Source organism: Periplaneta americana, chromosome 12 (genome assembly GCF_040183065.1).
Source record: "Periplaneta americana isolate PAMFEO1 chromosome 12, P.americana_PAMFEO1_priV1, whole genome shotgun sequence".
NCBI classification, from domain to species: domain Eukaryota; kingdom Metazoa; phylum Arthropoda; class Insecta; order Blattodea; family Blattidae; genus Periplaneta; species Periplaneta americana.
In genome coordinates this window covers 88,699,274-88,715,743 of record NC_091128.1, presented here as the reverse complement: position 1 = coordinate 88,715,743, position 16,470 = coordinate 88,699,274, and the positions used below count along the sequence as shown (strand labels likewise).

The 16,470-nt window shown below is 34.0% G+C and overlaps 1 protein-coding gene across 1 annotated transcript in view; it reads right to left on the bottom strand.

Moving 5' to 3' along the window:
• Window positions 1-16,470, bottom strand: part of dysf (dysfusion) — a 1,258,166-nt gene that overhangs the window by 22,797 nt on the left and 1,218,899 nt on the right. The gene's annotated exons all lie outside the window — the stretch shown is intronic.

The window sequence follows — 16,470 nt, the reverse complement described above, 5'->3', positions numbered from 1 at the left end:
GGAATGGTGTCGTTCGGATAATGCTCCACTGAAAAAAAGTTCATACACTTTCTTTACAGAAAAAGCGCAAAAAACATTCGCCTTCGGTGAGTTCTTGCATGTTCGACGACTACGTAAGAATTTTCAGTCCCTCAAATTCGGACTAGCGAGTAACTGCGGCGGACAGGTCATTGCTGTTTCCGCTTTGCTTATGGCCCCGGATCGAGCATCACGTGTAAAAAAAATGAATCTTCCTCTATCTATTGGTGTGCGGTAAATGCTTCTAGTGTTTATTTGAAATCTGCTCTTTCTTTTTGAATAGCCCTGTACAAGTAAGTTTTTAACGGTGAACCGAATGTATGCACATAAAATATTCTTGGACCTAAATTACTACTGTGATTAAATACTGTAGCAGTGTTAAATTTTGGTTCAAACAATCTTAAAGAATTCATACCTTTTGTTTCATAACTATGAGAATACAATTCAAAGTTATTTCGATTTTTATATATGAATTTTATTAATAAAATATAATAAATTTGTCTTATTTTAGATTTGTGCTTTATCTGTGCAGAAATTTGATCCGAACAAATGTCACACTGTAAAATTCCTTTGCAGAACAAATTTCTGCTCATTTAAAAGACAAAATTAAAAATTTCTGTAATAAATTATTATTATAATGCACTGTTCTCTTAAATTGACTGAGCATTTTGGGAATTCAATCAATGACTTTCTCAAAGTAACTATGAAATGTTTAATGTATGAAACAATTTTTATCTCGAAAAGGAAAGCAAAAACGAGCAAAATTGCATTACACTTTTTCGTTTGATATAGGTATCTCAAAGAAAACCCCCTGAAATTAATGACATTATTTACGATTCATCTTGTATATTTTATACTTCCATCGGGATTGAACCGCGTCCCTTAGGTCTTGCTTGGTAACAGACTACAGAGGACGAAGTGGATATAATTATGATAATTGAAAATTGCATTCGTTTTACTACAACGTAAGCAAGAACTTGGAATTCATAACATGAAAAATATAATTATCATCGTCTGTCAAAACACAGCCTCCAACTTTTACTAAAAGACTAAATAGTAACTACATTGCTAAGCAACCTGTATGGCAACCAGCGGGTGAATAAATGATCACGAACAGGAAGATAAAGCAGAATGGATATTACAACGATGTCTGTGCATTTTTATATGGGCCTCATTTTTCAAATTAATGGATTTTTAAATAACTTTAGGGTACAGTACGCCTCTATCGAGAGCCATTAAGAAGAGAGGCAATATCGACGGCGACAAGATCAAATTGCATCGGTTTTTCACAGCCTGGGTCCGAAGTGACAAATACCCCGGGCCCTGCCACACACTATTAGAAGCCTGTTATTACGTCTTGTGCGTCTCATTACTCCAGAAAAGGCGTGTCACACGCGGAGCCCTAGCTCCGTGTTTATCGAATTGAAATCTCTTATTTACACATCTGGGTCACGTACTCACGTGTCATCGTTACGCGGCCTACTCATTACTGCTGCGGGTCTCAATCCCGGCGGACGTGATCCGATACCATCGCCCGCCTCTGCTGCAGCTAACAGCACGCGGTTCGTACCCCGGGAAGTGCAAAGCAATGTTGATGAGGGCTTTTGTAGGGGGAGACCAACCAAACAAATACAAACCTATCTTGACGTAGATTGCGATTTCGTTATTCAAAATGTACTTTCTTTGTTTTTATTCCTTCGCCTACAGTTTATGATTTATGTTTACCAGTTTGATCTGGTAACACATCCTGATTCTTCCTTCACTTTTATTTCTTTTCTCTTAGCTGACATAAAACACCGCTTTTTGATATAGGCTAACTCCTTCTGTTTTCTTATGTATATCACCACCGTATCACACTCTCCATTCCTAACTTTATTAGAACGTAAGGTTCTTGGATATATTCATGTTCGTAAGGGTCCTAATAAGGTTGGTTTTGTTGGTATTTTGCAGCCTTTTAGAAACGGATATAAAATTAATTATAGATAGAAACCTACGTCGCTCTCGCCGACATAGAATATCCTCATACTCTTACTCTTTCATACCATCTCTGGAACTGTCTACCACAGCATGTCAGAGACTGTAAGACCTTATCAAGTTTCATTTCGGATTCCCTACAATTACAAGCCCTTTTCTTTGTCACAGTTCCATAAATAATAATACATAATGTAGTATTCTTTTCCGTTTTCACTTCCTTGATCATCAGATTAATTTATCATCATCCTTTTTTAATATGTATGTATTTATTTACACTGCAAGTGGGCAAGCACCCTGTGGCACAATATAAACAATACACAATAAAATTACAATACAAATATACAATATTATTATGGCTTTTATTTAAATTTCATTCTTTTATTAATTTTTTTTATTACATTCCATTTTCTGTATTTTTCCTTATGTTTCCCTCTGACTTATTTCTACTGGGTTACTTACGTTGTATTCCAATTTATAGATCTGCGTTTTACTGTTTTGTATTATTGTATTACCGGTATTTTCATTTTGTACTCTCTTAGTTTTGTTATTATTTTGTAATATGTTGGTGTTATTGTCCTTTTCACTTTTCATTTAATTTCACTGATAGTGTATTTTGTGACCAAGTAAATAAATAAATGAATAAATAAATAAATAAATAAATAAATAAATAAAATAACGAATGAATGAATAAATGAGCCAATGTGTGAATAAGTAACTAAATAGCCTAAGTAATAATAATAGGCCTAATAATAATAATAATTATAATGATAATAATAATAATAATAATAATAATATAATACTTAATTGCCAGAAGAAAGATACAAATTACTTTCTAAAAAAAACTCTAGCACCCCTAGAAAGAGCAAGTTACATACTCGTGCACAGGGGGGAATTGCACATAATGTTAAGACATTTTATTGAATTGCAGAGTAAAAAGTAAAAAGAAAGAAGAAGAAAAACACAGATATAATAATTGAACTTCAAATTTTCTCTCTAAACAGCAATTTTTAATTGATTTTTTAAAATAAGGAGCATTAGCAAATTGCATGTTTGGGAAATTAGCTATTATCATGTTATAAAGCCTTGAACAGAAGTTGCTACTGTGATTATATGCTACAGTTGTGGTACATTCAGGTTCTGTCTGGTATATATGTTGTCTGATCTTTTGGTTTTATATTTATGTGAATAGACTATAAATTGAATATATTTCGGTTTTTATGTACGAAATTCAATAAGATATTGGATAACAATAATAATAATAATAATAATAATAATAATAATAATAGGTCTATACCAATAAATAAATAAATAAATAAATAAATAAATAAATAAATAAATAAGTAAATAGATAAATAAATAAATAAAAATAACGAATGAATGAATAAATGAGCCATTGAGTGAATATGTAACTAAATTGCCTAAGTAATAATAATAATAATAATAATAATAATAATAATAATAATAATAATAATACTTAATTGCTAGAGCAAAGATACAAATTACTTTCTCAAAAAACACTCTAGAACCCCCAGAAATAGTAAGTTACATACTCGTGCTCAGGGAGCATTCCACATAATGTCAAGATATTTTATTAAATAACAAAATAAAAAGTAAAAAGAAGAAGAAAAAACACAGATATCACAATAATTGAACTTTAAATTTTCTCTCTAAATAGCGATTTTTTAATTTTTTTTTTTTAAATTAAGGAGCATTAGCAAATTCTGTGTTTGGGAATTTAGCTATTATATTGTTATAAAGTCTTGGACCGAAGTTGCTACTGTGATTATACATTTGTGATACATTTAGGTTCTGTCTAGTATACGTTGTCTGATCTTTTGGTTTTATATTTATGTGAATATAAATTTAGTATATTTCGGTTTTTATTCAATAAGACATTGTTATAAATTCGATGGATATCACTTTAAATTCAGAATACAACAGTTCTGAAGGATAATCAAGAGGTTTAATAAGACATTTTTATTATTCTTTTCTGTAGCAGAGTTATTGGCATGAGAAAGGTACTGTACTATAAGCACTACCCCATCCTATAATACCATATTGTAACAATTGAACAAACGAACAATTGAATACATGCATACATACATGCATACATACTACATACGTACATACATACTACATACACACATACACATACACATACACATACATACATACATACATACATACATACATACATACATACAATTATTTCAGTGCTATAATTTCAGTTGTAGGTTAAACATCACACCAATTCTTGAATGTATTTCACCTAGAAGGATACAAATGAAACTGTATCACACCTGCGTACCGCGGTATCACATACTGCAATTGTTTTCTGGATTAATGGGTACGATCTATGGGACAAGTAACCAAAGACTATTCCTGCAGTTGGTATCGGGTTTCGAAGTCAGGCACAAAAAGAAGGAGATTCATGATACATTTTCATTACTGTATTCAGGTGCAGCAAGAGCGCGAGTGTGCTTTCAAACATTGTAGCCCATTAATTCGACCACAATACAAGGCGAGTTATTCATCTTCCTTTCCATGATAACTCATAATCATTTAACGTAATTTCCACTTCTACTTCTTCTCCTTTATCATTCATTTGTCTCTTCCTCCAGCTTCTTCTCTATTATTGACTTTGCCTCCGTATTCTTTCTTATTCTCTCTCGCTCATATTATGCTTGCATGCAAGACACTTACTGTAGGTATATCGGAATGCTATTGTTTCGGCGTCAACTCCAGACATTCCGTAGTTGCACCATAAAACATATTATGTAGAAATCTGAAGGCCGGAATCGAATCGAATGAATGAGGATAGATGGAGAGAAAGCAGGTAAAAGGTACGCGACATCGCGTCTTTACAAGGGGATGCAGGGCTGTGAGAAAGAATTAGTTGTATGGTGGTATGTTACTTGTCTCACTCCGTTTTTCGTCGTTCCAGTGAAGGAACTTAAAAAATTTAGAAAGAAATAAAGTCAAAAACGGACATGACCTAATAGGTATACCACACTGAAGAGGGAAAAATGTACAGAGCACCATTTTAGACATGATTTAACAGCATCAGGGCAGAGTCGCCTGAGAAGTCAACCAAATTATAGTGAGGATCACGTAAGAGCAGTTCCTAAAAGACTAATTTAACCGTCTCTTCAGTGTTGCCAACTAATACCAGTTATCACCAAAGAGAGTAAAATCACAACGCCATGTACAATAATAATAGTAATAATAATAATAATAATAATAATAATAATAATAATAATAATAATAATAATAATATAAATAATAATAATACAATAACAATAATAATAATAATAATAATAATAATAATAATATACTATTAAAAATAACGCTGTCTTGCTTACTCAATTATTTACTACATCTCATCTTTATGTTGGAAGGTGTTTTCAATAATTTGTGAAAGAGTAGGTCTATATTTTCCTTCTGGACCTCTCGCACATTTTGTTGGTAATTAGTAGATTAATATGATCTAATATTAAAATATATTTTGTCTGACAATATGAAATTCATTGCTTTGACTAAACAGTTTACGATTCACGAGACCTAACCTAAAAATTTATTTTGTTTGATAACGTGATTAGTACAAACTCCGAAAACCGAATGCCACTTTGAAATGCATGTTTAAGAATACTTACTTACTCCTAATAATTTTGCTATTCTAGTTATAATTGCTGTCTCCGTGAGCATTTTCTATCGATCACCCAAGTAGATGTATCACACCATAATTATATGTTACATTTATTTACATTTATCAGACTATAGTCTTGAATTGTAACTGCAACTGATACTGATATTAATTAATTATTAATATGTTCGAATTTCACTAGCTTCCAGTAATTTGTTCAGAAATCTAGAACAATTTGAATTTTCAGAATTTACACTGCTAACAAAAGCTGTTTCTGCTGCCAACATAGCAGTTAAAAAAATCACTATTTGTCAGTATCGAAATTCAAAACGAAGTTGGCAAAAGAAAATTCAACCTTCAAACTAGAAAATCAACACAATCCACTAGCATATGTAGTAGTGGGGAAAAAATGGTTAGTTTACATCCATAGGGTATTAAGTAAGCTGATCTGGGCTATAGCTTGTTCTAAAATCTCAGAAGACCAAGACAACGATTGAAGAGTGTGATTCCAAAACGCTTAAGTCCATTTTTATGAGCGATTTTTCAAGTGAGATGCACAGAAGCACAAATTTTTAGACAAGAATTGGCGTTGTTTTGGAAGAAAACATGCTTAAAATATAATGATAGAGATCTCAAACATAATCATGTATAGATCTATGTATAAATCTTAGGAATGACGACATGGACTGAATGAGTTTTGTTAAGACGTTAATTTTGAAAATGTCGAATCTTACGCCGGGGAATTTATGTAGGTCCGTGACCCGTTTCTTTTATGGCTCATACCGACATTTGTCTTAGCGTCTTATGAAAACCACAAGCAGAATTAGAGTAGGGATCTCGAATCTCTATATGTCTGTTTTTATAAATAAGTATACTCAAATGCAAGATTGAATGAGAAGTTCTTAAAAGCACTCGCTGCCAACACCTGTCCATAACGAACTTGATGATTTCTTAGAAGAGTTAACGGTGACCTCAAATTCTTGTGCTCAAGCGCATAATTAGCAATTTCTTTCTCTCTCGCATAGTGCAGAGGTACTGCAGCAGTTCAATACCAATATTTTCTATCTTAGGCACGAATGTAAGTGTTCTGGAACATGCTGGCCAAGAAATGAATAGGGGTTTTAGTTTTGTGGCTTTTAACTAATTAGTTTTCATAATGAATTCAGCTTAACAGATGCTTTAAATTAAAATATAAACTTAAGCATAGCACTTACTATGATAATATAATTATTATTATTATTATGATGCATTCAATTGAACTGTTCAGCATACAACATTTGAGCAGAGCAGGAGTGGTGTAAGTCGAAATTGGATAAGGTTTAAAGTAAAAATTCTGTAAAATACAGCGCAAAATAGCAATTAATATGTCCTCCGTGCTATCCACTGACTACTAATATTTTAAATAAATTCAATATTAATTGCTACTTTGCGCTGTATTTTACAGAATGTTTACTTTAACCCTCATTACCCATTTTTGACTTACACCACTTCTGCTCTAAACGGCTCATTTATTGGTACAATCTGGAGAAGCGGACTCTGCAATATTGTAGGCCTACATAACCAAATTTTATGAAAAGAAAGGTCAAGAATAACATAGAGCGAATTTCGAGAAAATCTCAAACGTTTTCTGACTACATGGATTAAAAAATATTGTCTCCATCTTCATAGCTTTCTCAGATATCTTTTTCAGCCCACATATTTCCGTTTAGATTTTCTCGCCTTTGCTTTCACTAACATTTGACTTGCTCGTTATGTGAAAGATATTAAATTGGTTTGTCGTATCTTGATTTCTGATGCGAACTAAACCTGAGTGTCCTTTAATCTTACGGTAATACAGAATGATTCAAAAGAAATAGTAAATATTTTAGGGAATGGTAATAGAACTATTATGAGTAAAGAAAGAAGTTCGTGTAAATTTTTGTCCAATTTTCAATGGGTGTGGAGATACAGCTGTTTGAATGTTACGCATAGCAAATCTTATAAATGGTACGAAGGAACGACAAATGACTACATAGAAATAAATAGTATGTGTCGCTCTTCTGAGATCGTCTGAGAGCAAAACGAGCTTGCAGTGTTGTTATAGGAATTTCCGTTGGCTACAAGGTTGGCATGTCCTTCGAGCTTGACGGAGCCCCTGTACATTTTAACCGATAGGTGACACATTATCTAAATATCACATTCCTCGAACGATATAGTATCGGCCGCAGTGACACATGCTTTGGCCATCAAGGTCCCCAGACTTTTGTCGATTTTTGTCTGGGATGGTTGAAATGCGAAGTGTACAGAAACGAAGCAAATACAAAGCAGCGGATCATGCTAGCTTCGTGGACACTCTGGCTGAAATATTTCTTTCGCTAATTTCGCCCAAAACCGTCCTCGCTGACAAAGGTAGTTGCACGTCCAGTAACTTTCTGGCTCATTTCACTAGTGAGCCACCGTTTTTTTTCCATCTTTTCTCTGTGCGCCAACCGCGTTGTAATATGACGGGTACTGTAGGAGGCCGTGATCTGCTCCAAGTCAGCCGTTTAAACAAAGAACCGTTGCCAAGGAGATTCCAACGATATAACTTACATTTTGAATAAACTTGCCAGATGTGAGAAGCAACGAGGCGATAGCGATCGTCCGTTCTGCCAGTACGACTCTGAGATGGATGAAGAGGTTGCAATATCGATGAACTGTTCGATATCGGCACCCAATTGCGGATCGAACAAGACATAAATAACGGAGTTGGAGGTGGGACGGACTGCGATCCCAATTAGCGGGCTGCCCCACATATTTACGACTTCGAAAATTTTGTTTCATACTCTATTGTACGTCCTCCTTCCCTCCTCTTCTTTCCATATACTCTTTCTCGTGTCCCTAGACCACCCTGGTATGTACCAACCCAAACTCAAGTCGACAAATGAATCATAATTAGCTTTAATGTAAGAGCGATATAAGTGTATTTAGTATGAAATTTTAAGAATGCTCTGTGACTAATTTTGGATATTCACTTTATTCAATCTTCCCGTTATTTACTCTGTGGCACTTCGTGTGTTTTATAAATTCTAACTTTTAGAATAATAATAATAATAATAATAATAATAATAATAATAATAATAATAATAATAACAATAATAATAATAATAATAATAATAATAATAATAATCCATACAGTCCTTTAAAGGCCCAGACCGACCAGTCGGCTGGCGGTCTCACGTTCACATGCCGAGGAGAGGTGGACGATCATCCAACCAGAATGGAGATATCGCTTGGTTAGCACGATTATCCCCTAGGCATTATAGCTGCTTTCATCATCGAATTTTGCTACCTATCGTAGCTCCCCAAATGCATCACGATGCTGAGTGGGCACCGGTCCTATACACTGGCCGAAATTTCATGAGAGAATTTCTTCTCCCATGAGGACTCGAAACAAGACTTAAATTACAAATGCTCTGCACTGTCATCCAATGCTTCCCGCTCGCGGGAACTGCTTGCTTGCTTTCCGCCGAGCGTTCCACTCGCATATGACTAGCGCTGGAGACTTATAAGCAAGAGGCTCTGTAGAAGGTGGATGATGATGTTAATGATTGTTTATGATTTAAGAAATCAAGCAAAGAATTTGTTATACGTAGACCTAGTTTGGTGGATGGAAAAAATTGCTACATTGTTCTGTCTGTGGTTTAGATCAATGAACGCATGGGCTATAGAAAGATCTTTCAGCTCAACATTTGACACCAAAATTCAACAATACAGATTACAATGGGTATAACGCATTTCAAAAATGAAGTATAACGGACAAAGCTCATAATAAACAACCAAAAAGACACGAGACAATTCGAACACCCAAAGAAGACATGGGCAGCCCAAAGAATCTATGTGAAATGAGTCCTTATAAATAATAAAGACGATAATGACAACGATGATTCTTCTTCTTCTTCTTCTTCTTCTTATTATTATTATTATTATTATTATCTATAGTAGGGAAAAGAAATGCATATAGGTATGTCACTATAGTATCATGTATTCAAATAAATTACGAAAAGACAACAATTTTGTAGCACCAGATCCCATAGTCACTTTAAATGAAGCCTGATTTCGTGGTAAATTTGAAGGAATATTTCTTACTACATTTATGTAACTTATTAGCTTTTAACCGTTGACCAGTTCCTAAGGCCAGAACCTACTCTTCTATCCTCGTTTAGTATATTAGACTAAATGGTACGAAATTGCCTATGCCTATGTCTGTGGTACTTCCAGGATTGAAAATTTTGTCCCCTCCTTCTGCGGGATCATTAAGGATAATAGACTGAATTATTATAGTGCTGAAGGAAGTCTGGCGTCACTGGCTTACGTACGAAAGTGCACACGCACTCGGTCTGAACAGCAGAGTTCCGTCCCTTAGTCACTCCAGCAAGGCTGCTAGATTTCTGATCGCAGGAAATAACGATACGTGTTAACCTTTTCATTTAATTTGCAAGAAAACTGTCTATTTATTTAAAACCTGCGAAGAGATAAGCCTTTGTCAGTTTATCTAATGATAATACGTAGTAAAAATCAGAATTGTACGGATAGGCCTTTATTACTTCGACTCCTATATATGCTTAAGCCTCCTTGTGTATAGGAGTCACATTGTTCACATTGTTGAGTCGAAACATGTCCAAGGTAATGTCACTATAATTTTCGTTCCACCAAATCTTTTCATATTTTCTATTAGTGTAGATCGAATATAGACGTTAGAGGTCAAAAGTATTTGTCGTTTACAAAGAACAATTTGTTGTGTTTAAATTTCGCTTTTGAACAGTTTTACTCATTCTTAATGTCTAGTGTTGAGGAAGGTTACTGAAAGTAGGCTATACATCTGTAACACGAACGTAGAGTCAAAAAGTCCTGTAAACACTGTTGCAAAGAATATGATGAAGATCACTTGAGCATGTACTTTCGAGATAACCCGTTTAGTGTCTGATGGATTTTGGAGAAATAATAATACTGGGTGATCCGTTTGAGTATGAATGAAATAAAAACACCGTAAAACATTTACTACTGAACTTTATTTGTTGAAAGTTTGTGCACACAAGACTGAAAGATGGGAGATTCCTCAGAGCTCAACATGACCCCCATTGCGCACCCTGCACAACTCATAATGGTAATGCAATTCAGCCCATGTCCGTTGTAACATAAGAGGGGCGATTTGTTGAAAAGCTTGAGTAATTTTTACTCTCAGATCATAATGTTCCTGGGTTTCTGTGAATAGACAATGTATTTAACAAAACCCTACACGAAGAAGTCAGGACGGGTTAGATCTGGGGAGTTTGGGAACGAAGCCAAGAGATAGCTGCTTCTCGTACTGCGTTTCGCTTGCGACCTCCTGCATTTTTTTTTAACACAGAACCTGTTTCTACAAATGTTCGATACCACAATATTATGGAATCGTATTTAGGTACATTACACACATCATACTCACGTCGAAATTTCCTTTTAACACTTTCAAATTTCGCATATCAAAGAACACATTGTGCCCGCTGTTGATTTGTAGTAGCCATTTTAATCATCTACGATTTTCATTTGTCCTTTTAGATTATGCATTGTTGATTGTCATATATGGAAACTCCCATCTTTTAATGAGAACATAACCAGCAAGAAATTTTTCATACTATCGTAATAGCTTTATGATAATAAATTAATATTATCCATACCCAAACGGATCACACTGTACTTTAAAGTTCCGGCAAATAAATTAACACGTAGGCATGAGTTTTGGAGAGGAAATCAAACATGTTAATCTACGATGTATCATTTTTGCTTTGAACCAGTTCCAAACTAATTATCGTCATACCGTAGTGCGAGCCATGATCCCGCACGTAAATCAGGGAGAACGGGGCGCGCGCAACGCGGTAGAGTGGTGAGGGGAGGCAAAATTGTCTTTTTATTCGTTTCGCTCAAACAAAAATGTTTCTCATTTTTAAGAGGGCGGTGGAATGTAATTCTCTGGAATCCGTCTCCTCCAAATAATTACAATGTCTAGGCCGGCCGCCCTTAACCTAAAAATAAATTGTAAAAATAGTATTACAGGGAAGACGACCCGTGTTTGCGTTCGGCGTTGTGTTCTGCGGTCGCATTTCACACTTGGCTTGGCAGCGATTGCGCGTCTCTGGGCAACAAGCGAATATATCCAAGACATGACGGATGAGTCCAAGACATTGCCATACTTAGTACGTGCAAGACTCTTACTAGAATAAAGGCGAGCATTGTATAAAGATTTTTATAATAGTGAAGGCTGGTTCACAATAAACCGGGAACGGAAACGACAACGAGAACGAGAACGGAAATTATGTTGAAATAAATGTATTTAATTGTGAGCATTCACAATTAACTGTTGTGAATGCTCACATCTAAATTTTAACATTATTTCCGTTCTCGTTGTCGTTTCCGGTTTATTGTGAACCAGCCTTTACGATTGTGATGTTATTTTTGGTTCTTGTCATGGCGATGATGTTTGGTAATGGAAACTGGTGATAACAGAAACAGTGATAAGAATGGGTTTGTATGCAAAATCAAAGTGTAAATTGTACAGATCGTGATAAAATGAAATCGGAAAGACCAAGAAATAGTGTTATTCAAGTTGGAGAAGTTCTTAATGAAAGCAAACACCTAGCTAGACAAAACTCGCTATGTCAGGAGTACTAATGTTTTAAGCAGACGCTAGTAAATGCTATAAAACACTGTTTTGAATATTTTACGAAAACTTTCGAAAATGTATCCTTACACAAGGCAAATTATGTTTGAATTGAAGGAAGTTGGTTCGTAAGCATAATCCTCCTAAAGGAATGTTTCCTGCCCGTGCTCTAGAACCATTCGAAAAAAATCTCCTATTTTTATTTGAATTTTTAGTGTGTTTTAATACAATCCCTATTAACCTGAACGATTAAACAAGAGAAGACGCCTGTGCCCAGGCGTATAGGCTTATCTGAAAATATTTAGTTTGGGCTAGAGATCTGAAAGAACGCGTTAAACTCAGTATTATTCAACAAGACAATTAGATTTAGTTTGCCTAGTTATATAATATAATATAAAATATTATAAATAATAAAACATTATAAAATATAAATTAAATGTTGTTGTTCAGTCAACTGTCTGAAGACAGGTCTGAACTTCACAAGTGATACCAACAAAGCACTACTTATGAGGCAAAAAGGTCTGAAGATATTGGGGTAGGGTGGCCCGTTCCTTTTCCCCTCCATTGCATGCATCGCGGACTAGCTATATATTACAGTAGTCAGACTTCAGATGTATGCAAACAATTGTTCTTCATTTGATATCGTCAAGTGAGATGTACTGCCTGATAAAAGATGTAATTATAAGCTAGGACCTTAATCAGAGGACATAAATAAATTATATAGGTATTATAAAATATTGTAAATATTAAAATATTATAAAATATAATAGTATATCAAAAAAGTGAAACGTATAAGCTCATCCTGATTGTTATTGCGAGCATGGTTGGGATTGTAAGGATGTTTGGGATTTTAAATACAATTTTGATATGCTATTTCTTTTTATTTCTGTCTTTATACTCCCCGCATTTAAATGTAACAAGTCTCTGAATGAGGTTCTTCTGGCTGATATGTACATCTATTATTAGGCAATACATGTCACTTGACGATATGTGTCAGATGAAGAACAATTGTTTATATACATCTGAAGTCTGATTAGTGTAATATGTAGCTAGTCAGCGATGTATGCTACGGAAGGAGAAATGAACTGGCCACCCTACTCCATTATTTCCTGGCCTAGTTGTCTCATAAGTGGTGCTTTCTTCGTCTCACATGTGGGGTTCAGACCTGTCTTAGGACAGTTGACTAAATAACAATAAGATGGAACCTTAAGCCTTCTCGGTAATTACTTCATAATTGCTTCCTCATTCCATGTGGTCTAGTCTCCTGACAACAATCCAATATTGATAGTCGAAACGATTCACACATCAATATGATGTCAATGAATTGCTTGAAATATTGTAATGAATATATTAATAAGATGTGTCATTTAAGAGAAATTCAATTCATTTAGAAATTAATACCATAATTTTGTACTTTAAATTTGGATTAGGTTAAAATAACAATTTCTGTCTTTATACTCTCCACATTTATTAATAACTCCCATTTGTGTACGAATAATTATAATGTTACATTCATTTGTTTTTCCTTTATGTTTTACCACGGATGGCTGGATTATAAACTACTTTCTTTCAAACATATAATTTGTCATCCAAGGCCTACTGTAATTAATTAAATCACCGTGTTAACATAAATTGTAGCCAGATTTCTCGAAAGTCAAGAGAATGAATGTTTCTCGTTTAAACGTGGAACACATTCTCAATTCTCATACAATTAAAGTAATTGATGTTACGGAGATGTCGCATTCTTTATCCGTCATTTAAAGTTACATTTTAAAATAAATTCTATGTACAATAACAATAATTCCTATTCTTTAACAAATAGTTTTTTGTCGATAATAACTTCACTGCCTCATTTACCTGTTTGTTCCAAGCAATTAAAAGAATCACGAAGAAATTTGTTGAATTTTATTTGTGTCTAACCGTCATTGTATTTTTATTTCAAATACAGACTGATTATTCTTCACTAAAAATTGTTACACAAAGTGATTCACTTACCACTTACTATTACATATTATGCATCCTTGCATTTATAGTCCGCGAAACTGCAGTGCCTCTTTCTAGGAGAGTTTAACGCAAGGTTAAAATGTGGGTAATTCTTTAAATAAATAAGCAACTCTGTATATTATTTGTTTAACAAAGAAAGTTATCACCAGTTGATATTAGACATTTTCTTCTGTGCTTTAGAATGGTAATGTAGATTTCATCAACTTAAAATTAAAAAATTAGCACTTTAAATACAAAATTAAGCATTTTATAGCACTTTCAATGTCAGAATTGAACATTGGTAGCATTTTGGGGTGGAACATTTTTCAAGGACATTTTGGTGGTAGGAATTCAATCTCATCAATGTGTTAGCAGATGCATTTTCTGGATTTTGCAGCTATTTTTTTTGTAAATAATAAACAAGTAAAAGAACATATAAAATTACAATGATTATTTTATTTTCGACCAATGAAGTGTAATGAAATTTTGAATTCCAACCAATCACAGTCATACATCGCGATAATTTTTGCAGCTCGATTTATCACTATCAATTTATCGCATGGTCGTTCTTTTGTTTAGTCAGTGTCGCCAACTGTTTCCCCGTAAATCGATGAGCATAAATCCATTGTACTAAATAAAGTGCTAAATCCTACTTCCACATCTACATCTTCATCTTCTAATTCCATATCCATTGTATCTAAAGAAAGTGACACTCCTTCATAACAATTGTTCATTTAATTAATGTATTAATTAGGTTATTTGTAATTATACTATAAAAATGTTTAAATTAAATTATGATTTCAGCAGATAATGAAAACGTATTTCTGTTATAATAACAAGACAAAAGCGCAGCACATGTAATTAAAAGTATACTTCAAGACTGTGATAAGATAATTTTAAAAAATATATCCACACACATTTCATTTTTCTGTTTCTAATTAACATTTAAAGGTTTCTAGAACAACCACTCCCCAGGTTAAGATCCATTGACCTAGAAGATTAATACAGAAAGAGCAAGTCAAACATCTCTTCCTGCTGACGCCTTCTTGGCGAATATTACTGAACACAAATTGTTTGAAACCAATGCAAACAACGTATTTGCATCAATTTAAACGCAAGAATGCAAGGTCGTTTTTCTTGCAACTTGTAATTTAAAGATGCCTGATGCAAGGGATTTGACACGGCATAATGCATTTACAGCCTCATTGTTTCTGCCTCGGCAAATAAATTACGTAACATTTTAAATCACGGAGGAGTGACTTTTCTACGGGACATAATATAACAATATGTTACTAAAAATACCTGTCCGGTATAGTTTGAATGAACATTGTGTTATTTACATCATATAAATATCAGGGTTTCAATGTCTTTGACATCTTCCGATTGCCATTCTCCATTTTTCTCTGTCGCGCCATAGATCATCTTCCAAATTCCTTGATGTCATCATTGTTGTTATCCCATCTCGCGAGGTAGGTAGTTCTTGGTTTTTCTCTGTTCCTCCTTCCTTCTGGTGTCCACTCGAATACACTTTTGGAAAATCTGTCTCCATTCATCCTTTGCACGTGCCCATACCATCTCAACTGATTTGTTGAGATGCCATCCAACATTGTACATTATAATAGATATAGAAAATTATAGAGATTGTTTAAATCAAATCTGTTCAATCAGAACGTTGCCAGTCTCATTAACAATTAGTCTAGATTATAAACTAAATCAACTTGCCATAAAAATAAAGGAAACAAAATTAGAATTTACTTGAATTCAAGAACATTAGGGAAGACATAAATCATAGAATTGTCAGTTGGTTCTGCGACTGAAGAAGGTAAAATCTTGATGATGTGTCGCATTAAAATAGTAGAAATGTCCTGTCGATTGGCTTAAATTTTGTTTCACTCTCATCAGCTCCTCAAATTCCTCACATGCTGGATGGGCACTGATCCCATATACTTAATAGTTAGGAATTTAATTTATGTTGAAAAGTTTTCTTTGTAATTCTGTATGATTTATTAATTTAATTATAAAGATAAAGGAATCTGCCTTTTTTGCCAAATAACTTCATTTTTAATTTTCTCTCTTGATGTTCTGGAAGCTAGACGCCAAAAATCCATTTCTGTTGCCAATAATTTAGCTTTATTTGTTTCATTCAATGACCAAATTTCTGTTACATAAAGGGAATAGTTTTAAAAAGCACTATACA